Source organism: Heptranchias perlo, chromosome X, assembly GCF_035084215.1.
Source record: "Heptranchias perlo isolate sHepPer1 chromosome X, sHepPer1.hap1, whole genome shotgun sequence".
In the NCBI taxonomy this organism is placed as follows: domain Eukaryota; kingdom Metazoa; phylum Chordata; class Chondrichthyes; order Hexanchiformes; family Hexanchidae; genus Heptranchias; species Heptranchias perlo.
This window is the reverse complement of record NC_090370.1, coordinates 9,163,733-9,189,816: the sequence shown is the minus strand read 5'-3', so window position 1 is coordinate 9,189,816 and position 26,084 is coordinate 9,163,733. Positions and strand designations below refer to the sequence as shown.

General features: G+C 45.5%; 1 long non-coding RNA gene across 4 annotated transcripts in view; it reads left to right on the top strand.

Moving 5' to 3' along the window:
• Window positions 1–26,084, top strand: part of LOC137306953 (uncharacterized) — a 225,362-nt gene that overhangs the window by 145,650 nt on the left and 53,628 nt on the right. The window contains exons 4-5 of one of the 4 annotated variants that reach the window (XR_010958972.1): window positions 565–636; window positions 20,327–20,607. The exons of the other annotated variants lie outside the window; for them this stretch is intronic. This is a non-coding gene — a long non-coding RNA (uncharacterized lncRNA). Of the gene's footprint in view, window positions 1–564; window positions 637–20,326; window positions 20,608–26,084 lie in introns of those variants that run through there. 4 annotated transcript variants of the gene reach the window in all.

Genomic DNA, 26,084 nt, shown 5'->3' with positions numbered 1-26,084 from the left:
GGTGGGGTGTTTACCCTCAGCAAGGCCATATTTCTCCCTTCCTGCTATGGTGGCATAAAATGGCATTTATTGTGGAACTGCTCTAATTTAAAGTTTTGGCTTGGCCCTCTCCATCCACACTGGGGAAGGAGGTTGAGCGACAATTGAATCATTCAAAAGAATCTAGTTTAGAAATCACGTAGAGCAATACAGTTAATGTAGGTCTTCTTGACTTTCTTCCTAAGTTTTAAAGTAATTGGTAGAAGGATTAGAGGGGAACTGAGGAAAAATTTTTTCACCCAGAGGGTGGTGGGGGTTTGGAACTCGTTGCCTGAAAGGGTGGTCGAGGCAGAAACCCTCAACTCATTTAAAAAGTACTTGGATAGGCACCTGAAATGCCGTAACCTACAGGGCTATGGACCAAGTGCAGGAAAGTGGAATTCGGCTGGGTGGCTCATTTTCGACCAGCGCGGACACGATGGGCCGAATGGCCTCCTTCTGTGCTGTAAATTTTCTATGATTTCTATTCTATGTTACCTGGCAGGCCAGTTTTAACAGTCTCATAATATTATTCTTGCTTTCCAGGGTAATATTTTATTTCAGTTCCCTTCAGGAATAGCAAGTCCAAATTTGCTCTTGAAGAACAGGCCAATCAAGGTGAGCAATCTTAACTGAACAATGACTTGGAACATGATTCAACTGAGAAAGCATTAATTTCAGTACCTGATGGGACACATTCCAAAGCAAGATCCTTCATGTAGAAATCCACAAATTTTCTATTCATAAACTCAAGCTAGGTGTAATATTGCTATCTTCTCTGTTTGTGGTCTGTTTATGGTTGCCTCATTCCCCTGATGCACAAGAACTTAGAGCTCAGTGGCTCCATCCCCTTCCATATAATACCTGAGCTGAGACTTGTAAACTGCAATTCCAACCTCACCACTGATAGCTGTGAACATAATACTAGACCCTCCTGGTGATATCAGGATCTGAGAAATCAGATCACCCGCTATGGACAATCACCTGATGTGAAGACTGGGTATTTTCATGTTTCCAAATTCTCCATTAACTTGACTTCAGCCCGCCATCAGATGGATTTTCACCTCATTACACCAAGACTTGGCAGTGGTTACAATTTCTCTGCCGTTGTGTAGGAGCACTCACTGGGAAAGGCAATCATCTCGCCAATCATATCAGCGCTAGAACTTGTGAAAGAAACTATCCTAGCTTATGTCGAAGGGGCAAACTTCAGATAGAACACAATGTGCATCAAATTATACTCTATTTGAATGAAAGAAAGAAAGACTTGCATTTCTATAGCGCCTTTCACAACGTCAGGAAGTCCCAAAGCGCTTTACAGCCAATGAAGTACTTTTGAAGTGTAGTCACTGTTGTAATGTAGGAAATGCGGCAGACAATTTGAGCACAGCAAGATCCCACAATCAGCAATGTGATAATGACCAGATAATCTGTTTTAGTGATGTTGGTTGAGGGATAAATATTGGCCCAGGACATGGGGGAGAACTCCCCTGCTCTTCTTTGAAAAGTGCCATGGGATCTTTTACGCCCACATGAGAGGGCAGATGGGGCCTCGGTTTAACATCTCATCTGAAAGACGGCACCTTCGACACTGCAGCACTCCCTCAATACTGCACTGGAGTGACGGTCTGGATTATGTGCTCAAGTCACTAAATTGGCAATCTTACATTGATGGGTGTAAGGAATAATTGGTATGGGAAATGATGTTAGCATGCCAACACTCACTGCTTAGAATCACATAGGAAGAAAGGCCGGTTGAGTGAGATACTAGAGCAGGGGCTGTGGCACCCACAGAAAGGAGAAGGCTGAGGGGTGACCTGATAGAGGTCTTTAAAATTATGAAGGGGTTCGATAGGCTAGATGTGGAGAAAATGTTTCCACTTGAGGGGGAGACCAAAACGAGGGGCCATAAATATAAGATAGTCACTAATAAACACAATAGGAATTTCAGGAGAAACTTCTTTACCCAGTGAGTGGTTAGAATGTGGAACTTGCTACCACAAGTAGTAGTTGAGGCAAATAGCATAGATGCATTTAAGGGGAAGCCAGATAAACACATGAGGGAGAAAGGAATAGAAGGATATTTTGATAGGGTGAGATGAAGTAGGGTGGGAGGAGGCTCGTGAGGAACATAAACACTGGCATGGACCAGTTGAGCTGAATGGCCTGTTTTTGTGCTGTAAATTCTCTGTAAAATGCTATGTTGGTGCTTTGGAAGGTAGTTTCCTGAGGCTAGATTGATGCATATTGTTACTATTGAGGAGACAGAGTGTTATTCTGAACTTGGCCATGCAGTACCTGACCCAGGAGTGTCTGATACTGGTACTGAAAGAAAATACTTTATATACATATATATGCCTAGAAATTTGTTTAGGCCAGTTCTCGTTCTAGAGAACCTGGGACCCGGTGAGTTAATTTGCTGCTCTGACAGGGTATTAAATGAATTGAGAATGGGGAGTGCAGTAACATTTTGTATACACTGCCAAAATGCCAAGAAAACCACTCCCCTTTTAAAAAGAAAAGGAGGCCCGATGATAATTCCACAATCCTAAAAGGCTTGTGCGTCTGGCTGGAGTTTGTAATCCTGACACCCAGTTAGCTCTGCCCTACTAAAAGTAAAGGATGGGATTTCCCATTGGCTATGAATGAGGGGAAATTTTCAATTTCACCCCGATATCTCCATAATATCGTAGAAAGTACAGCACAAAAGGAGGCCATTCATCCTGTTGTGCCAGTGCTAGCTCTTCAATGGGAGCGGTCTGCTCCAGCCCCATTTCCAAAGGGCAATAAACACAAGTGTAGGGATTACTGTCGGTGATGTTATCGCATGAATGCTTAACGTATTTGTATCCTCTCTCCATTGCTGTGATAAAAGCATTAACCTGTTCATTTTAAACTGGTTAACGCCTCCTTAAAAATAGTGGGGGGAGGAATTTGATCCAGGTTTGTGAAGTATTTGTACAGTAATATCACTGACAGGAGTCCCTACCCTATACTTCAACAACCACAACACACACACCCCAATGTACCATGTTAGTTTATTCTGACTTTAAACAGGAGCAGATGGAGGGATTATTGACCATAAAACTAAAGTGACATTATTAACCTGTGCTTTGAATTAATGTGAGCTGTGTAGGTGTCACCAAGGTCACAGGAAAGGATGAAAAAAGAAAGGTGGGAAGAAAGATCTGTAGGAATGAGAGATTCTAAAATGATTCGCATAAAAAGTGACAGCTCCAATGGCTCAGTTGATCAAGGCAATGAGTAACTAAACTTTACGTACCAGAAGGATCCACAGTTCAATTATATATTTTTTTATTCATTCCCTGGATGTGGGCGTCGCTGGCAAGGCCGGCATTTATTGCCCATCCCTAATTGCCCCTTGAGAAGGTGGTGGTGAGCCGCCTTCTTGAACCGCTGCAGTCCGTGTGGTGACGGTTCTCCCACAGTGCTGTTAGGAAGGGAGTTCCAGAATTTTGACCCAGCGACGATGAAGGAACGGCGATATATTTCCAAGTCGGGATGGTGTGTGACTTGGAGGGGAACGTGCAGGTGGTGTTGTTCCCATGTGCCTGCTGCTCTTGTCCTTCTCGGTGGTAGAGGTCGCGGGTTTGGGAGGTGCTGTCGAAGAAGCCTTGGCGAGTTGCTGCAGTGCATCCTGTGGATGGTGCACACTGCAGCCACAGTGCGCCGGTGGTGAAGGGAGTGAATGTTTAGGGTGGTGGATGTGGTACCAATCAAGCGGGCTGCTTTGTCCTGGATGGTGTTGAGCTTCTTGAGTGTTGTTGGAGCTGCACTCATCCAGGCAAGTGGAGAGTATTCCATCACACTCCTGACTTGTGCCTTGTAGATGGTGGAAAGGCTTTGGGGAGTCAGGAGGTGAGCCACTCGCCGCAGAATACCCAGCCTCTGACCTGCTCTCATAGCCACAGTATTTATGTTTCTGGTCCAGTTGAATTTCTGGTCATGGTGACCCCCAGGATGTTGATGGTGGGGGACTCGGAGATGGTGGGGGACTCGGCAATGGCAGTGCACTCAGCCGTTTCTTGATATCACGTGGAGTGAATTGAATTGGTTGAAGACTGGCTTCTGTGATGTTGGGGATCTCGGGAGGAGGCCGAGAAAAATCGTCTACTTGGCACTTCTGGCTGAAGATGGTTGCAAAAGCTTCAGCCTTGTCTTTTGCACTCACCTGCTGGGCTCCGCCATCGATGAAGATGGGGATGTTCATGGAGCCTCCTCCTCCCGTTATTTGCTTAATTGTCCATCACCATTCATGACTGGATGTGGCAGGACTGTAGAGCTTCAACCTGGTCCAATTGTTTGTGGGATAGCTTAGTTCTGTCTGTAGCATACTCTTTCCACTGTTTCGCATGCTATGGACAGAATGTTGTCGCTTCACCGGGTTGGCACCACATTTCAGCTGGGCTGGGTGTGCCTTCGTCTTGTCATAGTTCGATGCCCAGGTTGCAGCCAAATTGTCCAAGCAGTTTTATTCTTATTCTTTGTAGCGGTACAAACTGAGTGTCTTGCTTGACCACTACAGAGGGCAGATAAGAGTCAAGCACATTGGTGTGGGACTGGAGTCACGTATGGAACAGACCGGGTAAAGGCGGCAGGTTTCCTTCCCTAAAGGACATTTGTGAACCAGTTGGGTGTTTACGACAATCGGACAGCTTGATGGTCACTTTGTGGGAGGTTGGTCTTAACCCCACCTATAGTTGTTCAAGCCAGCATCTGAGGCCAGTGCAGACATGTTTCTTGTTTCAAGTAGATAAAGCTGTTAAAAAAGCATATAGGATCCTCGGCTTTATAAATAGAGGCATGGAGTATAAAAGCAAGGAAGTGATGGTGAACCTTTATAAATTACTGGTTAGACCTCAGCTGGAGTATTGTGTTCAATTCTGGGCACCCCACTTTAGAAAGGATGTCAAGGCCTTAGAGAGGTTGCAGAGGAAATTTACCAAAATGGTACCAGGGATGAGGGACTCCAGTTATGTGGAGAGACCAGATAAGCTGAGATTGTTCTCCTTAGAGCAAAGAAGGTTAAGGGGAGATTTAATAGAGGTGTTCAAAACTATGAGGGGTTTTGATAGAGTGGATAGGGAGAAACTGCTTCTACTGGCAGGAGGGTCAGTAACCAAAGGACACAGATTTAAGATAATTGGCAAAAAAGCCAGGGGGTAGATGAGGAGAAATTTTTTTACACAGCGAGTTGTTATGATCTGGAATGCGATGCCAGAAAGGGTGGTGGAAGCAGATTCAATAGTAACTTTCAAAAGGGAATTGGATAAATACTTGAAAAGGAAAATTTACAGGGCAATGGAGAAAGAACAGGGGAGTGGGACTGATTGGATGGCTCTTTCAAAGAGCCAGCACAGTCACAATGGGCTGAATGGCTCCTTCTCTGCTGTATGATTCTATGATGTCCTATCCTCAGCAAGGTGAAGGTACTGGCGGGTGGCTGGTGCCCATGGAACGATGCATCAGCATTAGTCGACGTCTTGATGAGAGGAGGGGAGAGAGTTGGAGGGAAAATTCAAAAGAAAAATAGAAATGAATATAACGTGGTAGAATACTTGACATTTTGGCAAAGCGGCAAAATAGCTTTGGTTTTCTCACTATTGCTGGCTCTGGGCTTGTGCAGGAGTTCGATAGTGCATGGATGAAAGGGGAAAAGCTGTTGGGAGTTTAAATTTTAGGACCTTCTGTTACACCTCTATCCATAATATATTAAAAATCATACGTGTGTGTGCTGCCTGTATCCACTTTTTCCATTGTAAATTCTTATGTCCACATTTATAATGGAAACTGCCCATGTAAACTTATCACACTGTAATTACACCCTCCCACCAGTGGTGATGCTGTAGAGCCTCCGTTTAGCCTCTCCCAAGTCCTCAGCCTGTCGTGCAGAGAAACTCCTGTGCTCCAACCAACTCTACGCTGCCTCCCAAATTGCTGTAGGTTTATGCCTCAATTTTAAAATTCTCATCCTTGTTTTCAAATCCCTCCATGGCCTTGCCCCTCCCTCTCGCTGTAACCTCCTACAACCCTCCGAGATCTCTGCGCTCCTCCAATTCTTGCCTCTTGCACAACCCCGATTTTAATCGCTCCACCATTGGCGCCCAGAAGGGGAATGAAGTTGCTGCGACGCAGGTTTATTATTTGAACCGTGCCTTCAGCTGCCTAGGCCTTAAGCTTGGGAATTCCCTCCCTAAACCTCTCTGCCTCTCTACCTCTCTCTCCTCCTTTAAGACGCTCCTTAAAACCTACCTCTTTGACCAAACGTTTTGGTCATCTGTCCTAATATCTCATTATGTGGCTTGGTGTCAAATTTTGTTTGATTATTGCTCCTATAAAGTGCCTTGAGGCGTTTTCTACGTTAAAGGCGCGATATAAATCCAAGTTGTTGTTGTTGTTGTTGTTGTTGTATGAATGATAAAAATGAGACCAAAGTATTATGGAAAAATAAGAACAAAATAGATGACTTTAAAATAGAAACTGCATTATGTCTGCGTGGCCTGGTTCAATTATGCCCATCCTTTAACCCAGCTTCACCTGAAGACTACACTCAGTCTTTACTCTCTGTCCAACTCCACAGGAGATGGTCTCGTAAGGAAAAGAAGTATAGTTCCATGAAAATTATATCTCATGGGTAGTATCATTGAGCAGTGTTCCCTGTGGTATATTGCATGGGGTTGTAACCGTGCTCCAGAACATGTTACCATTTGGACCATTCAGGATCTGCCTCAGCGCAGAAGGAGATCAATTTGTATTCCACTACAGCGATTTCTCACAAAGCACAGTTGATCACGGTGAAAGCAAACCACTGCATCTTTCTCCTCACCCATTCATTCCTCTACTGATTGCTGGCATGTGTCCCATCTGAATCTGCGTGCCATCACTCACCACTTCCTTTCCCTTTCAAAAGGCTCCTCGTTGCACTACCCTCCAATTTAATTGATCTTCAGAATCACCAGAAAACCAGCTCCTCCTGTGCAGTGATTGATTATTCAAACATATGAAGAAAATTGTATTGGCATAACATTTTTTTTTAACAAATCTGAATGTTCCAATAATAAACCTGTGTCGCAGCAACTTCATTCCCCCTTCTGGGCGCCAATCCCTCTCTTTATGCATGTGCACAAACATCCAAAGAATCTTGCACTGCTCTATTCACCAGGTCCCATGGCTTTTTCTACACTTCTGAGACACAACTTGATCGTAACTCAGTTGCACTTGGACCTTGAGTAATTCATACGTAAGAAAGACAAACAGGAAAGCACTCTGCCCCAGTCACACCGTGATGCCCGATATGTGTCGTGTCAAATGCTGTCTGACTGGCCCTAAACTAAAATCCGCATGCTTATTATAAATAACACTGGAGCAATGGAGAATCAGGCCCTGGCTCGGTCACCTCCTCCGATGTACTTCATCACCACAAATATAGTTTGCTCCAGCAGCCAGATTGTTTTAATTACCTCTGGGCTTTCTGGTATTTGGCCTCTTCTGTTTCTGAGGATGTACTGCCGACACTCACTAGCCAGCTGCAGCAGTCCAAATTCTGCACAGTGCATAGAGTCTCAGCATAATTACTGCATCTGGACTCATAGTGAGAGGAAAGAGGCAGGAAAACCTTCAGTACATAGAAGCAACTGTACTTTCAACCTTTTTTCATTACAGTGGGTGCGCTAATGCTGTAACTGATCGCGCCAATATTACTTCATGGTCTGTTTGCTGTCCTATTTGACCCTGAGATGAGCTTCCAACCACATATCCGCTCCATCACCAAGACCGCCTACTTCCGCCTCCGTAACATCGCCCGTCTCCGTCCCTGCCTCAGCTCATCTGCTGTTGAAACCCTCATCCATGCCTTTGTTACCTCCAGTCTGGACTATTCCAATGCTCTCCTGGCCGGCCTCCCATCTTCCACCCTCCATAAACTTGAGCTCATCTAAAACTCTGCTGCCCGTATCCTAACTCGCACCAAGTCCCGTTCACCCATCACCCATGTGCTCGCTGACCTACATTGGCTCCTGTCTGGGAACACCTCGATTTTAAAATTCTCATCCTTGTTTTCAAATCCCTCCATGGCCTCGCCCCTCCCCATCTCTGTAACCTTTGAGATCTCTGCGCTCCTCCAATTCTTGCCTCATACGCGTCCCCGATTTTAATCGCTCCATCATTGGTGGCCGTGCCTTCAGCTGCCTAGGCCCTAAGCTCTGGAATTCCCTCCCTAAACCTCTCCGCCTCTCTATCTCTCTCTCCTCCTTTAAGATGCTCCTTAAAACCTACCTCTTTGACCAAGCTTTTGGCCACCTGTTCTAATATCTCCTTATGTGGCTCGGTGTCAAAATTTGTCTGATAATCGCTCCTGTGAAGCGCCTTGGGACGTTTTACTACGTTAAAGGCGCTATATAAATGCAAGTTGTTGTTGTTGCTATTGGGACAAGAGAGCATAAATTTAGAACAGTTACTAGAAAAATGTCTTTGCTCAAAAGGATGATAAACATTTGGAATAATCGAACAGGTAAAGTAGTGGAGTTCGAAACACAGTTGGACGCTCGACTGGGTGAGCTAGAGTACTTCTAGAGAAAAGCTTCGATGGGCTGAATGGCCTTTCCTTGTCTTTTTTTTGGGGCTTGCACTATCTGGAATGCACTCCCTGAAAGGGTGGTGGAAGCAGATTCGAGAGTAACTTTCTAAAGGGAATTGATATATACTTGAAAAGGAAAACAAAATTGCAGGGTTATGGGGAAAGAGTAGGGGGGAGTGGGACCAATTGGATAGCTCTTTCAAAGAGCCGGCACAGGCACGATGGGCCGAATGGTCTCCTCCTGTGCACTGTGATTCTATGATCTCTCTGTACCCAGCCTCTTTTCCAGCATTGAGTACATTCAGGACTGGAATAACGGCAAGATCTTAATCTGTGAAGAGACAATTGAAATTTGAAACTTTGTTTGTGCTGTCTCTGATTTTTGTATGTCTATAATTTCATTTAAAATATCCAGCAATTTGTGGAACAAGATCCTTATGTGATCTATGGAGTGGGTAACAATAATTTGTCCATTTGGAGCAGTCCGCAGTGGATGTGTATCCTCCAGGAGCACGAACGTTCGCCCCCGCCACCCCCCCCCCCACAATTTTCCTGATGGTCACATAGAGGTGACCTGTTTCTGAAGCATGGGTACAGTAAAATAATAAGGGGAGGAGGACAGGGTGAGGAAATTCACCTCTTGCTCCAGATTTTTTGACTTTTGCTGAAACACTGGTCGTAAATAGGAAGCCAGCTAAAACCCCCAGTCTTACCATCCAGACACTCCTCGCTCATCTCGCGATCAGTGCTACAGTACCATATGTGAAAATATTTACATGTGCAAAGATGGGGATTACAGCCAGTAATAACAACAACAACTTGTTGCCTATAGCGCCTTTAACGTAGTTAAACATCTCAAGGCGCTTCACAGGAGCGTCATCAGTCAAATTTTGATACCGAGCCACATGAGATATTAGGACAGGTGACCAAAAGCTTGGTCAAAGAGATGGGTTTTAAGGAGCGTCTTAAAGGAGGAGAGGGAAGCGGAGAGGTTTAGGGAGGGAATTCCAGAGCTTAGGGCCGAGGCAACTGAAGGCATGGCCACCAATGGTGGAGCGATTAAAATCGGGGATGCGCAAGAGGCCAGAATTGGAGGAGCACAGAGATCTCGGAGGATTGTCGGGCTGGAGGGGGTTATCGAGATGGGGAAGGGTGAGCAATGGGGAATATCTGCAGTGCTGCACTTCCCTTTGTCTGTTCCCTAAAAATTCCCATGTTCTTGTGCAATAGAACCAACCGTTTTTGGATTCTGTTGCATTCAACTTTGTAGGAACTCTTGGGAAATGTCATAAAAATGTTGTTTTAAAAAAGCTTTGAATAAATGAAACAGTGAATAAACAGCACTGTGATATATCCCATGAAAGACCAAATGGGGACAGCTGTTGGATCATAACACAAATGTTTGGTTGCTTTGTGTACAATCGGTTGGGTATGACATTGTTTCATTTCAATGTTCACAACATCCTCCTGAGTTTTGTCAGAATTCCACATAACAAACCCATGCAAGGGGAATCGCGAGAAACAAGCACTATATTGCTTTGTCAGTCCACTACTTAATATTGCTTTGAATGAAGTTGTCTTCCACAAAACATTTTGGCTCCCCGACTTTACTATTTCGTTTTCCAATATTTATTCTTTTTGTCCTTTTTTCAATATGAATTGCACCAGCTCTTTGCTGAGCTGCTCTGGAATAACCTGGTTGGAAGAAGATATTCCCAGTTGTGTTGCTTGATCTACACCAAATGAGGCCCCGGTCTAGTGGTTCAAGTCAAGGATTGCCTCAATCAAAGGATGCGCAAATGCAGCGTAGAAGCCAATTGTGCCCAAACCTGGAACCAGTCACTGGGCTCAGTGTTCAAATGAGGTGGTGAAGATTGTGATAGATTCACTCTGTGCCTTGTGATAGATGCACTCGGTGCTTTGTGATAGACTCACTCTGTGCTTTGTGATAGACTCACTCTGTGCTTTGTGATAGATACACTCTGTGCTTTGTGATAGATTCACTCTGTGCTTTGTGATAGATACACTCTGTGCTTTGTGATAGATTCACTCTGTGCTTTGTGATAGATACACTCTGTGCTTTGTGATAGATTCACTCTGTGCTTTGTGATAGATTCACTCTGTGCTCTGTGACAGACTCACTCTGTGCTTTGTGATAGATTCACTCTGTGCTTTGTGATAGATACACTCGGTGCTTTGTGATAGATACACTCGGTGCCTTGTGATAGATTCACTCTGTGCTTTGTGATAGATTCACTCTGTGCTCTGTGATAGATACACTCTGTGCTTTGTGATAGATACACTCTGTGCTTTGTGATAGATACACTCTGTGCCTTGTGATAGATACACTCTGTGCTTTGTGATAGATTCACTCTGTGCCTTGTGATAGATTCACTTGGTGCCTTGTGATAGATACACTCTGTGCTTTGTGATAGATTCACTCGGTGCTTTGTGATAGATACACTCTGTGCTTTGTGATAGATACACTCTGTGCCTTGTGATAGATACACTCTGTGCTTTGTGATAGATTCACTCTGTGCCTTGTGATAGATTCACTCGGTGCCTTGTGATAGATTCACTCTGTGCTTTGTGATGGATTCACTCGGTGCCTTGTGATAGATTCACTCTGTGCCTTGTGACAGATACACTCTGTGCCTTGTGATAGATACACTCTGTGCTTTGTGATAGATACACTCTGTGCTTTGTGATAGATACACTCTGTGCCTTGTGATAGATACACTCTGTGCCTTGTGATAGATACACTCTGTGCCTTGTGATAGATTCACTCTGTGCCTTGTGATAGATACACTCTGTGCCTTGTGATAGATACACTCGGTGCCTTGTGATAGATACACTCTGTGCTTTGTGATAGATTCACTCGGTGCCTTGTGATAGATTCACTCTGTGCCTTGTGATAGATACACTCTGTGCCTTGTGATAGATACACTCTGTGCTTTGTGATAGATACACTCTGTGCTTTGTGATAGATTCACTCGGTGCCTTGTGATAGATACGCTCTGTGCCTTGTGATAGATACACTCTGTGCCTTGTGACAGATACACTCTGTGCCTTGTGACAGATACACTCTGTGCCTTGTGATAGATACACTCTGTGCCTTGTGATAGATTCACTCTGTGCTTTGTGATAGATACACTCTGTGCCTTGTGATAGATACACTCGGTGCCTTGTGATAGATACACTCTGTGCCTTGTGATAGATACACTCGGTGCCTTGTGATAGATACACTCGGTGCCTTGTGATAGATACACTCTGTGCCTTGTGATAGATACACTCGGTGCCTTGTGATAGATTCACTCGGTGCCTTGTGATAGATACACTCTGTGCTTTGTGATAGATTCACTCTGTGCTTTGTGATAGATACACTCTGTGCTTTGTGATAGATACACTCTGTGCTTTGTGATAGATACACTCGGTGCCTTGTGATAGATACACTCGGTGCCTTGTGATAGATACACTCTGTGCCTTGTGATAGATACACTCTGTGCTTTGTGATAGATACACTCTGTGCTTTGTGATAGATACACTCAGTGCTTTGTGATAGATACACTCGGTGCCTTGTGATAGATACACTCGGTGCCTTGTGATAGATACACTCGGTGCCTTGTGATAGATACACTCGGTGCCTTGTGATAGATTCACTCGGTGCCTTGTGATAGATTCACTCTGTGCTTTGTGATAGATACACTCTGTGCTTTGTGATAGATACACTCGGTGCCTTGTGATAGATACACTCGGTGCCTTGTGATAGATACACTCGGTGCCTTGTGATAGATACACTCTGTGCCTTGTGATAGATACACTCTGTGCCTTGTGATAGATTCACTCTGTGCCTTGTGATAGATACACTCTGTGCCTTGTGATAGATACACTCGGTGCCTTGTGATAGATACACTCTGTGCTTTGTGATAGATTCACTCGGTGCCTTGTGATAGATTCACTCTGTGCCTTGTGATAGATACACTCTGTGCCTTGTGATAGATACACTCTGTGCTTTGTGATAGATACACTCTGTGCTTTGTGATAGATTCACTCGGTGCCTTGTGATAGATACGCTCTGTGCCTTGTGATAGATACACTCTGTGCCTTGTGACAGATACACTCTGTGCCTTGTGACAGATACACTCTGTGCCTTGTGATAGATACACTCTGTGCCTTGTGATAGATTCACTCTGTGCTTTGTGATAGATACACTCTGTGCCTTGTGATAGATACACTCGGTGCCTTGTGATAGATACACTCTGTGCCTTGTGATAGATACACTCGGTGCCTTGTGATAGATACACTCGGTGCCTTGTGATAGATACACTCTGTGCCTTGTGATAGATACACTCGGTGCCTTGTGATAGATTCACTCGGTGCCTTGTGATAGATACACTCTGTGCTTTGTGATAGATTCACTCTGTGCTTTGTGATAGATACACTCTGTGCTTTGTGATAGATACACTCTGTGCTTTGTGATAGATACACTCGGTGCCTTGTGATAGATACACTCGGTGCCTTGTGATAGATACACTCTGTGCCTTGTGATAGATACACTCTGTGCTTTGTGATAGATACACTCTGTGCTTTGTGATAGATACACTCAGTGCTTTGTGATAGATACACTCGGTGCCTTGTGATAGATACACTCGGTGCCTTGTGATAGATACACTCGGTGCCTTGTGATAGATACACTCGGTGCCTTGTGATAGATTCACTCGGTGCCTTGTGATAGATTCACTCTGTGCCTTGTGATAGATACACTCGGTGCCTTGTGATAGATACACTCGGTGCCTTGTGATAGATACACTCGGTGCCTTGTGATAGATACACTCGGTGCCTTGTGATAGATTCACTCTGTGCCTTGTGATAGATACACTCTGTGCCTTGTGATAGATACACTCTGTGCTTTGTGATAGATACACTCTGTGCTTTGTGATAGATACACTCGGTGCCTTGTGATAGATACACTCGGTGCCTTGTGATAGATACACTCGGTGCCTTGTGATAGATTCACTCTGTGCCTTGTGATAGATACACTCTGTGCCTTGTGATAGATACACTCGGTGCCTTGTGATAGATTCACTCTGTGCCTTGTGATAGATCCACTCTGTGCTTTGTGATAGATCCACTCTGTGCTTTGTGATAGATCCACTCTGTGCTTTGTGATAGATCCACTCTGTGCTTTGTGATAGATACACTCTGTGCCTTGTGATAGATACACTCTGTGCTTTGTGATAGATTCACTCTGTGCTTTGTGATAGACTCACTCTGTGCTTTGTGATAGATACACTCTGTGCCTTGTGATAGATCCACTCTGTGCTTTGTGATAGATCCACTCTGTGCTTTGTGATAGATCCACTCTGTGCTTTGTGATAGATCCACTCTGTGCTTTGTGATCGATGCACTCGGCGCCTTGTGATCGATGCACTCGGCGCCTTGTGATCGATGCACTCGGCGCCTTGTGATCGATGCACTCGGCGCCTTGTGATAGATGCACTCGGCGCCTTGTGATAGATGCACTCGGCGCCTTGTGATCGATGCACTCGGCGCCTTGTGATCGATGCACTCGGCGCCTTGTGATCGATGCACTCGGCGCCTTGTGATCGATGCACTCGGCGCCTTGTGATCGATGCACTCGGCGCCTTGTGATCGATGCACTCGGCGCCTTGTGATCGATGCACTCGGCGCCTTGTGATCGATGCACTCGGCGCCTTGTGATCGATGCACTCGGCGCCTTGTGATCGATGCACTCGGCGCCTTGTGATCGATGCACTCGGCGCCTTGTGATCGATGCACTCGGCGCCTTGTGATCGATGCACTCGGCGCCTTGTGATCGATGCACTCGGCGCCTTGTGATCGATGCACTCGGCGCCTTGTGATCGATGCACTCGGTGCTTTGAATCTATCACAATGAGCTGGATGATAGTTACTGGAAGTGTTCAGAGCAATTGTGAACTTGAAGCACACATTTGAGGAAGATGGTGTAATGAGCAGCATGCCAATTTAATTGAGTTGTTCCTAACTGAAGTGTGTTCTGTGTTCTTTATTTGTTACACAGATAGTTGTTCAAGGCTGTGTCGCATCCTGTGGTTCAGAGGAGGACTAAGAAAACTGCTTGAGTTTTGCTTTTATAGTTTTTGTAATCATCTGAACCTTGTAACACACTCCTGTTATCTATTTTCTATATGTTAAGGATGGAATTACTTTTCCTATCCACAATCCAGGTATTGCTGAATTCCTGGTGCCTTGCTGTTTCTAGAAGCACAACATTAACAAACAAAATGACCCTAAGCACGTTAGTTAGCTGGACTTGGCCAGGTGTAAAAAGATGATGGTGCCATTGCAATGAAACAGGAAATGCTGTACTGTAAGTGTATGAATATCCAGTCATTTCAGTGCTAATTAGATTTCACGGGAGCCCAGTAAGGGTGATTGTTTTACAATCTTGAGGTTGCAAGCACCAATCCCAGGCCTACTTAATAATCTAATCTGCCTGCATCAGTTCTGATGGTTTTTATCAGTTCTTGGCCAGTTTGCTTGGAGCAATGCCTCTTGATGATATAATATTATAACAGGGGTCTGAAAACCTGTTATGTCCATCTTGCCATACGACAAGCCTACCTCCTGTTAGTTGATCAAGGAACAGCATGTGACAACCCTTGTCACTCCTGTGTGAAGAAGAAAGAACTTGCATTTCTACAGCACCTTTCACGGCCTCAGGATGTCCCAAAGCACTTCACAGCCAATGAAGTACTTTTTGAAGTGTAGTCACTGCTGTAATGTAGGAAAGGCAGCAGCCAATTTGCGCACAGCAAGGTCCCACAAACAGCAATGAGATAATGACCAGATCATCTGTTTTTTTTTAAGAGATGTTGGTTGAAGGATAAATATTGGCCAGGACACCAGGGAGAACTCCCCTCCTCTTCTTCGAAATAATGCCATGGGATCTTTTATGTCCACCTGAGAGGGCAGACGGGGCCTCGGTTTAATGTCTCATCTGAAAGACGGCAACTCCCACAGTGTCGCACTCCCTCAGTACTGCTCTGGGAGTGTCAGCCTCGATTATGTGCTCAAGTCTCTGGAGTGGGGATCAAACCCACAACCTTCTGATTCAGAGGCGAGAGTGCTACCCACCGAGCCATGGCTGACACCATCTCAGTCTTGCACATGTCAATTTTGATAAAGGGTCAAACCTGAAATGTTGACCTATCTTCCTCTTTCAGATGCTGGCTGACCTGCTAGACGTTACCAGCATTTTGTATTTGCGATCAGTTGCAATGTCTGCAATTTGGTCCAAATGGTGTTTAGCGCTGTTGTGATATGATGCCATTCGTTCTTGTGTCTGTGGTTGCATTTTGGGACTGGGCACATTGGAGAAGATGGAAGCCTTCACATGCTGGATTTGCATGGTCAGAAAATATCTCTTCATGTTCCAATCTTCAAACGCACTTCAACCTGTGTTGTTCTGTATGGTGAATACAGCTGGCTTTACTCCAATTCCATCAAGTTGTGTTGTCTTTTTTCTTTGGTGGTATTAGGCAGTGACAGATGGTAACCTTCCATAATCAAATCACGGGGTTTGAACTGAAGTCCTATTGGGTTTAATTTCACAGTAGACAGAGGACATATTGTTCGATGCGAACATTAGCAATCAAATATCCCTGCCTTAGCTGCTTACTCTCCTTGTTGCAGAGTTTGGTGCAGAGATGTTCAAAAGGGAAAGTAGAAGATCTGGAAAGAGTAAAATAGGGGACCAATTGTATTACTGTTTCAAATGAGTACCTGTGGATGGGAAGGCCAGCAGACCTTAGTTATACTGCCAGCTCCTGTGTCACTATCTGCCAGGTACAATGAAAAAAAGAAAGAACTTGCATTTATATAGCGCCTTTCACAGCCTCAGGACATCCCAAAGTGCTTTACAGCCAGTGAAGTACTTTTGAAGGGTAGTCATTGTAGTAATATAGGAATCACGGCAGCCAATTTGCGCACAGCAAGATCCCATAAACAGCAAATGAAATAACTGACCAGATCATCTGTTTTTTTTAGTGATGTTGATTGAGAGATGAATATTGGCCAGGACACTAGGGAGAACTCCCCTGCTCTTCTTCAAATAATGCCATGGGATCTTTTACATCCACCTGAGAGGGGCAAACGGGGCCCTGGGCTGGGGTTCCGATTTCAGTCGGGCTCTGATGATGTCATCGGAGTCTGATCTGCATATCTAAAGCAGGACCACTCTGCCTTCTGACGGGTGTCCTACTCGCCTGTTAAAATCAGGTTAATATCGGGACTTGTGGAGGGGGTAGGTTGCACAGGACGTTTTAACTGCCCGCCCACCAGCCTAGGCGGGGGTGGGGGTTAAAATTTCCCCGACTCGTATGTGAAAGATGGTCACTTTGGAGGAGATAATTGAGGATGTGCGGCACCCATGAAAGGGTACCACAGCATGAGTCTCCTCAGAATCGCATAGACCTCCTCAGAAGACGAACACGGGACGCAACCAACAGAGTACCCTTCGTCGTCCAGTACTTCCCCGGAGCGGAGAAACTACGCCATGTTCTCCGCAGCCTTCAACATGTCATCAATGACGACGAACACCTCGCTATGGCCATCCCCACACCTCCACTACTCGCCTTCAAACAGCCACCCAACCTCAAACAGACCATCGTTCGCAGCAAATTACCCCGCTTTCAGGAGAACAGCGTCCACGACACCACACAACTCTGCCACGGCAACCTCTGCAAGACATGCCAGATCATCGACACAGATACCACCATCACACGAGAGGACACCACCCACCAGGTACATGGTTCATACTCCTGTGACTCGGCCAACGTTGTCTACCTCATACGTTGCAGGAAAGGATGCCCCGGAGCATGGTACATTGGCGAGACCATGCAGACATTGCGACAACGGATGAACGGACACCGCGCAACAATCGCCAGACAGGAGGGTTCCCTCCCAGTCGGGGAACACTTCAGCAGTCAAGGACATTCAGCCACCGATCTTCGGGTAAGCGTTCTCCAAGGCGGCTTTCGAGACACACGACAACGCAAAATCGTCGAACAGAAATTGATAGCCAAGTTCCGCACCCATGAGGACGGCCTCAACCAGGATCTTGGGTTCATGTCATGCTACACGTAACCCCACCAGCGAATAAAAGTTATCTGTTTTTAATACAACGGGTCATTCTCTGTCTTTCTCTTCCTTTTGGATGTTTCTCTCCCTCTCTCTCTCTGTTTTGTGTTCTGGCCGTTTGTGTATTCGGTGGTCCTATAGGTAACATCTCTCTGTCTGAACACTTTGATTGCCTTGACAATGGGCAGTTGGAAAGATTATCTGTAATCACCAGGTATTGTTCTCTGACTATAAATGCGAAACGTTCAAGGAATCCCACTCACTCACCTGACGAAGGAGATAATCTCCGAAAGCTTGTGATTTTCAAATAAAACTGTTGGACTATAACCTGGTGTTGTAAGATTCTTTACATTCTTTTGGATGAGATGTTCCCTGTCTGCCCTCTTAGGTGGACGTAAAAGATCTCACGGCAGTGTTTCAAAGAAGAGCAGGGGAGTTCTCACCAGTGTCCTGGCCAATATTTATCCCTCAACAAACACCTAAAAACAGACTATTTGCTCATTATCACATTGCTGTTTGTAGGACCTTGTGGGCAAATTGGCTGCCGTGTTTCCTATATTACAAGTGACTACACTTCAAAAATTACTTCATTAGCTGTAAAGCGCTTTTGGACATCCTGAGGTCATGAAAGGCGTAAAATAAATGGTTGCTCTTTCTTCAGCAGAGGACAAGAGAAAATTCAGGAGCTCATTAAAGAAAAAAATGTTGTTTAATACATGCTTTCCTCAATGTTGTTCATAACATGCAAAAGCCTGATTATCACATACAGATTTTTTCTTTGCCAAGGGATTATGTCGCTTCAGTGGAAATATCCATTTGCAATGTTAGTGTTATTACATTAATGCAAATCCAGGAATATCTGAGCAATCAGTGAAACCACAATTAGTCAGTCCATGAAATAAAAATTGGATAATATAGTTTCAAGCAAGGTTTTCAAAATGGGGGTCCCCAGAACTAAAGTGCCTGAAAAAGCAACATCCCAGAGTGTCCAAAACGACATTCGGCCTCTGTATTTGTGACTTATCAGAATATTATTTCTGTTGCTGAGTGGTAATAAAGAATATTTGCTGCAATTCTAGCACCGTTTGGGTAACGGATACTGTCTTTCGAAAATTAGGCCGGGGTCCTCAGGAGTGTGTCAGTATTTACAGGGAGTCCCCTGGGAGTGTGTCAGTATTTACAGGGAGTCCTCAGGAGTGTGTCAGTATTTACAGGGGGTCCTGGGAGCTTGAAAGTATCTACAGGGAGATGCCGGGAGTGTGTCAGTATTTACAGGGGGTCCCCGGGTGTGTGTCAGTATTCACAGGGGGTCCCCGGGAGTGTGTCAGTATTCACAGGGGGTCCCCGGGTGTGTGTCAGTATTCACAGGGGGTCTCCGGGAGTGTGTCAGTATTCACAGGGGGTCTCCGGGAGTGTGTCAGTATTCACAGGGGGTCTCCGGGAGTGTGTCAGTATTTACTGGGGGTCCCCGGGAGTGTGTCAGTATTTACAGGGGGTCCCCGGGAGTGTGTCAGTATTTACAGGGGGTCCCCGGGAGTGTGCCAGTATTTACAGGGGGTCTCCGGGAGTGTGTCAGTATTTACAGGGGGTCCCCGGGTGTGTGTCGGTATTTACAGGGGGTCCCCGGGTGTGTGTCGGTATTTACAGGGGGTCCCCGGGTGTGTGTCGGTATTTACAGGGGGTCCCCGGGTGTGTGTCGGTATTTACAGGGGGTCCCCGGGAGTGTGTCGGTATTTACAGGGGGTCCCCGGGAGTGTGTCGGTATTTACAGGGGGTCCCCGGGTGTGTGTCGGTATTTACAGGGGGTCCCCGGGTGTGTGTCAGTATTTACAGGGGGTCCCCGGGTGTGTGTCAGTATTTACAGGGGGTCCCCGGGTGTGTGTCAGTATTTACAGGGGGTCCCCGGGAGTGTGTCAATATTCACAGGGGGTCCTCCACACGAAACCTTTGTTTTCGAGGTGGCAGGTTTTGGTTTACGAACATTCAAATAATAGCAGATGCCGTCAACGTGACTTCAAGCAAACCACTGAAATCTTTTGGAGGTCATGTTCAACCTCTTGGCTTGAAGCCAGAGCTCACAAGCAGTACTCTGTTATTCTCCAAGTTAAAATGCAACTTATCTTATATTGAAACCTCATAATTGTACACATCCTATTATTGATAAAGTATAATGTTAAATTGTTAGAGATATCATAAGAACTGAAGAGCATGCGACCTGTTCACACGTTATACGCAGGGCTACATTGAACCCAACTGGTTGGGGAGAGACTTGTAATATTTTTCAATTTCTTTCCCATGGAAATCAATTCAAAATAAACCATTCTCACTGGAATGCAACACTAATGTGAAACATGCAGAGTAATAGAACACTTCCAAGCACCATAAAATTACACAGTGGAAGCCAAACCATATTTCATTACAACAAGGGTTAGGACAGGATCGGGCTGAGCACTGATGCCCCCCACAGTCAAATAACCTGGCAGCATGCGCTAACCTTGAAATTACACTGTGCAATATTAGCATGCAAGTGCTTAAGGTGTTAATATAAAATCCCTGTGCCTCTCATTCCAGGAGTGTCTCAGGTTGCCAACTCTGGCTGGATGTATTCCTGGAAGTTTCATCACGTGATGTCCCGCCTCCCACTGCCCCGCCTCCACGCTCCCGCCATTGGTCCACTCAACATGTCCATCCTCGTGGCACACCCGTCTTCCCACGGCCAATTGCAAAGCGAACAGACTCTTTGTGACTCAATTGGATGATTCTTGACTGTCAGTTAAACAGCCGCCTTTTCCCCAACTGCTATATTTTTCTAACTAATAATCGAAAGTGTTCAAAGAAAATGAAAAATAAACACAGCATTTTTTTGAGTGCTCCGATGATTGTTTTTTTCGGGTGTTGCTCGCAGCAGTGTCCTGGAGATTCAGCTTTAATTCCTGGAGACTCCAGGGCAATCCTGGAGGGTTGGCAACCTTAGGAGTGTCCAACCTGCGGCCAAGGGCCTATACATCCCCTCAACCCTGGCAATCCAGCCCTCAAAGCCTAGGCGGCTCAGCTCTTTTTCCACTCTTGATTCTCACTTGTTTGTTCCCCCTGTTTGACATTTGTGTCTGGAGATTCTCAGCCTTGCCTTATTGGTTGGTAAATCCTAAATCAGAACACCGAGATCTGTCGGGAGCAGCACTGTTACCATATGAAAATGACCCAAGGCGCTTCCCAGATGTGTGAGGAAAGCAGATACTGAGCCAAGAAAGGAGGAGCTAAGAGGGCTGACCAAAAACTCGACTGAAGGAGTAGGTCATGAGGAGAAGAGAGAAGTGGAGAAGTTTAGCGGGGGAGAAGCAGAATTCCAGAGAGTGGGACCTCGACAGCTGAAGGCATGGCCATCAATGTGGGGCGAAGGGAGGAGGGATGCACTTAGAGGCCAGAATCAGAGTGGAGAGTTGGGGGGAGTGCAGGGCTGGAGAATGTTAGAGGGATGAAGCCATGAAGGGATTTAAAGACAGGGACAAGAAATTTAAATTTGTGGCACTGGGACATAGGGAGCCAGTGTAGGCAATTGAGATATATGCAACTTAACGGGACCATAGATTTAAAGTATATACATAAGTGCTGAGGCACTGTGGTATGTATCGAAATATCCCACTATGTTTAGAACCTCACTCTATATATTTTAATGGGAGGTGTTAAACCCATTCGAAATGGCAGATAAAGGAATTTCACACAGTGGCCTAGAAATTCCGGAGTGCCCATTTCTGGGTAAATACCCTACAGCAGAATGGTGGGGTCCGAGGTGCCCCTGATATTGGGCCTCCGGCCTCATTGTCAAAGAGCTGGCGTGGCCCACTGGTGAAGAGTGGCAAGAACTGAAGAAAAATCGGGCCGCTGCTAGCGGGTAACTGGGTTCGCAGGTTGTGTTGGGTTGGGGAGGCATGGAGTCTGCTGTTGAGGCAGGAGTGTGGGGGAAGGGTGAACGGGGTCAGGTCTGTGAGGGTTGGGGGGAAGGCTTGGGGATTGGGAGCGGCAGCAATCAGGAGCACCAGTTGGGTCCTTTAATGTGGGTTTGGGAGGAGAACTCCTGTTCCCTCCTGGCTCCACATTCAGGTAAGTTTCTCACCTTCTTGGTTGGCAGGCGTTCAGTAGGGCTGATTTCCCTGGGTGTATCCCACGATGGCACTGGCTGCCTCAGGGCAAACCAATGTTGGGGCGGGGACCTCAAAAAAGGTGTTAGGCCCTTTATTTGCACATGCAAAGTGCCTAATGCCTGCTTCAGGCGTGGGTAAAGGACGCCTCTTGTTTGTCCTTACCTAATATGGCGGGTGGCGCACTTCCAGTGGAAGTGTGTACACTTCCTGCCCACCATTTTGGGGTCTTAGTGGGCCACGTCGTGCCTGAAAAACGGGCGCTACATGGCCATTAGCTATTTGTACACTAATATCATACAGCGGGTTTTAAGACCACTGAATAGGCTCGTAGATGAAGAACTGGCAATTGGTCAAAGGACATTAGAACTACTGGTGCCTGTGGAACTGTAGCCCAGCACTTTCGGGAGATAGGAGAGAAAATTAGGGGAAAATTCCTCCAGACCAGTAAATCTGGGATGACTAAAATACAAATTCTCGCAACAGACACATGGAACATTATCATGATTTGGGGTATGTGAATGAGGGCGTTATACACACAAACATGTGGTAACTTCCATTTAGTTTGCTTTCAAATATGCTTTAAATTCATTCCTTTATGTGGTTATATCTCTGGCACATCTCGCTGGAACCTGAATGGGTAGCCAGTTATTTATAACATTTGGATTGTTCTGGACGTCCTAATTTTCCAGTCTTCTGGTTGAAGCCCACTGCAGTTATTATCGGTCTGTGAATCAGTTCACATTTCGAGATAATTTTCCCTGATACGGTTCATATTCAGTGTCGCCCTTCACAGCCTGTTAGATATCCAGCTTTGAATTAGCAGCAAATTCGCATCCTGCTTTGGGTTAAAGGTCAACAACAAAACGACTTTGTTGTGATGGTCAGCTACGATTCCACCCATCTTTCATTTACATATAAATTAGAAATATGGCATCCTTAGCGTGACATTTAAGAGAGATGCCTGCAGGCAGGTCAGGCGAGGTTCACAGGTGTTTTACAAATGAATGTAAGAAAATAATGAGGAAAGTGCATTCAATTCCAGCAGTTGCTATTGGCAACAGTCATCGGTGGCCATTTTTTTTTGGAGCAATTGTATTCCTTGTCTGGCAGGATCTTATGTTTTGTTTTCATTTTCAATGTGAAACCGCAGTCTCGTAAACAGGACATTGCAGAGTGTTGGTTGATGACAGGTGATGGTTTCTGCTATTTTCATCCATTTTTGGCAATATATTCCTCGATTCAGGAGGAGTCAGAGTGTAGAGGCACTTGCAGTGGATCACATTGGTTTAAAGAACTAGAATTGCCTGGTGTACAACTTAGCCAGACAGACCTGAAAGTCCCCGGTTCGAATCCCACTGTGTGCTGAGCGAGCTGAACTCAGCTGAGGCAGCATGAGGCGGGGCACTACATTTGTCCTTAATGCCCCTGGACTTGGGAGGGGAAGAAAATGAACCAGGGTTCCTAACCCTCATTGCTGTCCAGTGACGTCCTGCTGGAAAGTAGGCACTTCTGGACAGCAGAATTGGGCTTGGCTCTGATGCCCTCTGTGGTGGAATAGCCTTGGCCAAGAGGGTGAAGAATGCTCAGCTCAGTGAGGCAGTTGACACCCATTTTGCAGCAGGAATCATCACGTTCAGAAGATGAAGAGAGAACATTTTTAAAACCCCCAAAAAGTGCGTGTACACGTAAAATATAACCGAGTACGACAGGTTATGCTGTCAATCCAATGTATTGAAGGTAATTTTCCAAGAATGCGCAGTTTGTGGACAAACTGCCTCATCGTTAACACCTGCTCGAAAAATGTCCCTCTTTTAATTGACATGCTTTTTAAAATTTTAAATAACGCACTAATTGTTGCTGGATTATAAATAATATTAAAAGAATATTTACTGGAGGGAAACTGTATCCTATATCAACAGTCATACATAACAACGTGGATGCTCCTGAGTTTTACGATGTATCCTCAGCCTCGGTGTTACATTTCAGTAAGGTGACTTTAATGGGGGAGGAGGGGGGGCGGGGCTGTATTTTAAATCCCCAAATGGATACATTTTCTGCAGTGAAAGTAGCAAAAGCATTCCTTTAGTCGTGTCCTCAAGTTTCATTCACAAACTTGTGGAGGGCCCAGTGCCACAGGGCACAGATTATTCGTATTATTCCAGTTCGTAGTGTTTATACATTGGTGACTTCTTCCTACCACAGCCACAATTCAATCATGGGATAATTGGTCTAATTTTGCAAACAGATCACGATACATTAATTCCATGTCTGGTAATTACCCAAGAGCTTGTTTTCAGTAACTCCTTTCTGGGTGCTCCTCAGTTCTGCTAACTGGCCTCGTGCGGCTGTGTGGTCTTTTGAAGACCAGCATGAATCCTGCTATCTCCTTGTTTGTGTTCTGCGAGAGCGCCAAGGTCTCGCTGCAAGGTCAGAACTATCTCTGGTGCAGCCGCTGGGAAGCAGGCAACACCACGATCTCGAGGAGAATGTTGCAATGTTTGGAGACCAGCACAAGTAAAAGGGGTTACAGGAAGCTGAACAAAAAGGTCAACCAGCCCGGCCGTTGGCATATAACCTGCAATAGCAACAAAGTCCTTTCTTTGATTTAACCAGTGGATGGCTTAATCCCTTCAGATTGTAACATCCCAAAAGATTATCACAAAGCAGACGATTTTGGAACATCTGTCAAATTTGAATGAGGAAGATTGAGATTTGCTTAACATCATTAACAAAATATTGTTGTCCAAGGCACGGCCTGTGAATCCCTTTTATTCAGCCTGGGAAGCCTCTGCTGGTTCCTTTCGATTTTTTGGTGCTTTTTGTGGGTAAAGCCAGTTGTGATTTCTGCTTAACCTCTGTTCCTTAAGCTTCGTTGGCCTGGAGGGCTGGACAAGGCCTGCTCTGAATTGTCCTTTACCGGGCCTCCAGGCCTCGAAAGTTTGAAGAGCTGAGGCCAAAGCTTCCAAGGATTCAAGCTTCGGGGGAGGAGGGCTTAAACTTTTTGTACCTGGGTGAGGGGAGGGGGAGCTTGAATATTTTGTGCAAGGGGTCTCATTTTTTTTTTGTGTAGGCAGTCTTGCAAATGTCCTAATACGTGCTTAGACCCAGATCGTCTTCTTTACCCAAGTGTGGAATTTTAGTGTACTGGGACTTGGATTTTTTTGTGAATGGCGGGGGGAGCTTGGATTGTTTTTGTGTGTTTGGAGGTTGGAATTTTTGTTTAAGAGGTCTTGAATTTTTTTGAATGGTTGTCTGGATTTTTTGTGTGTAGGGAGCTTGAATTTTTTTGAATGGGAGCTTGAATTTTTTTGTGTATGGTGGGCTTAGATTTTTATGTGTGTGTGTGTGGGGGTTGGAATTTTGTTTAAGGGGGCTTGGATTTTTTTGTGTATCATACACTTGGATTTTTTTTGAATGGGTGTCTGGATTTTTTCATGAATGGGAGGTGAGTTTTTTTTTGTGTCTGGTGGGGGGCGTCTCACTTCTTTTCCGGACAGCCCTCTCCTTATTTGAAAAAATAGGTTCCTTTTTACAATGTGTGTCGTATCAGACAGGACATTAAATCAAAGCACTGCCCGCCTGTTATGGTGGTTCAGGTGCACCCCTCACTCACAAAAAATTCGGACTCCAGCAGTTGAATGCTGGCTAAACTATGGCCACAAGGACACTTCCCTGCGCGTATTCTGGTCGTGCCCCACCCTCCAGCCCTTCTAAGCAGAGGTACTGAGGGAGAATGAAGCTGCGACTGACTTAACCGTCCCCGGACCTAAGTCCATGCATAATCAGCTTAATACTGGCAGGACCGCTGTCACTGGGAGACTCGCACAGAACTCACTCCACTCCTGGCAGCAAGAAGAATGCATTCTCCTGGCATACTGCAATCCAACACCTACCTCCCAACAACATATGTGGTCTAGATAGAATGTACAGCACAGAAACAGGCCATTCGGCCCAACAGGTCCACGCTGGTGTTTATGCTCCACACGAGCCTCCTCCCTCCCTACTTCATCTAACCCCGTTAACATATCCTTCTGTTCCTTTCTCCCTCATGTACTTATCCAGCTTCCCCTTAAAGGCATCTCTGCTATTCGCCTCAACTACTCCTTGTGGTAGCGAGTTCCACATTCTCACCACTCCCTGAATACAGGAGACGCTCTGTGTCTAAGCACATGTTAGGACATTCGCCA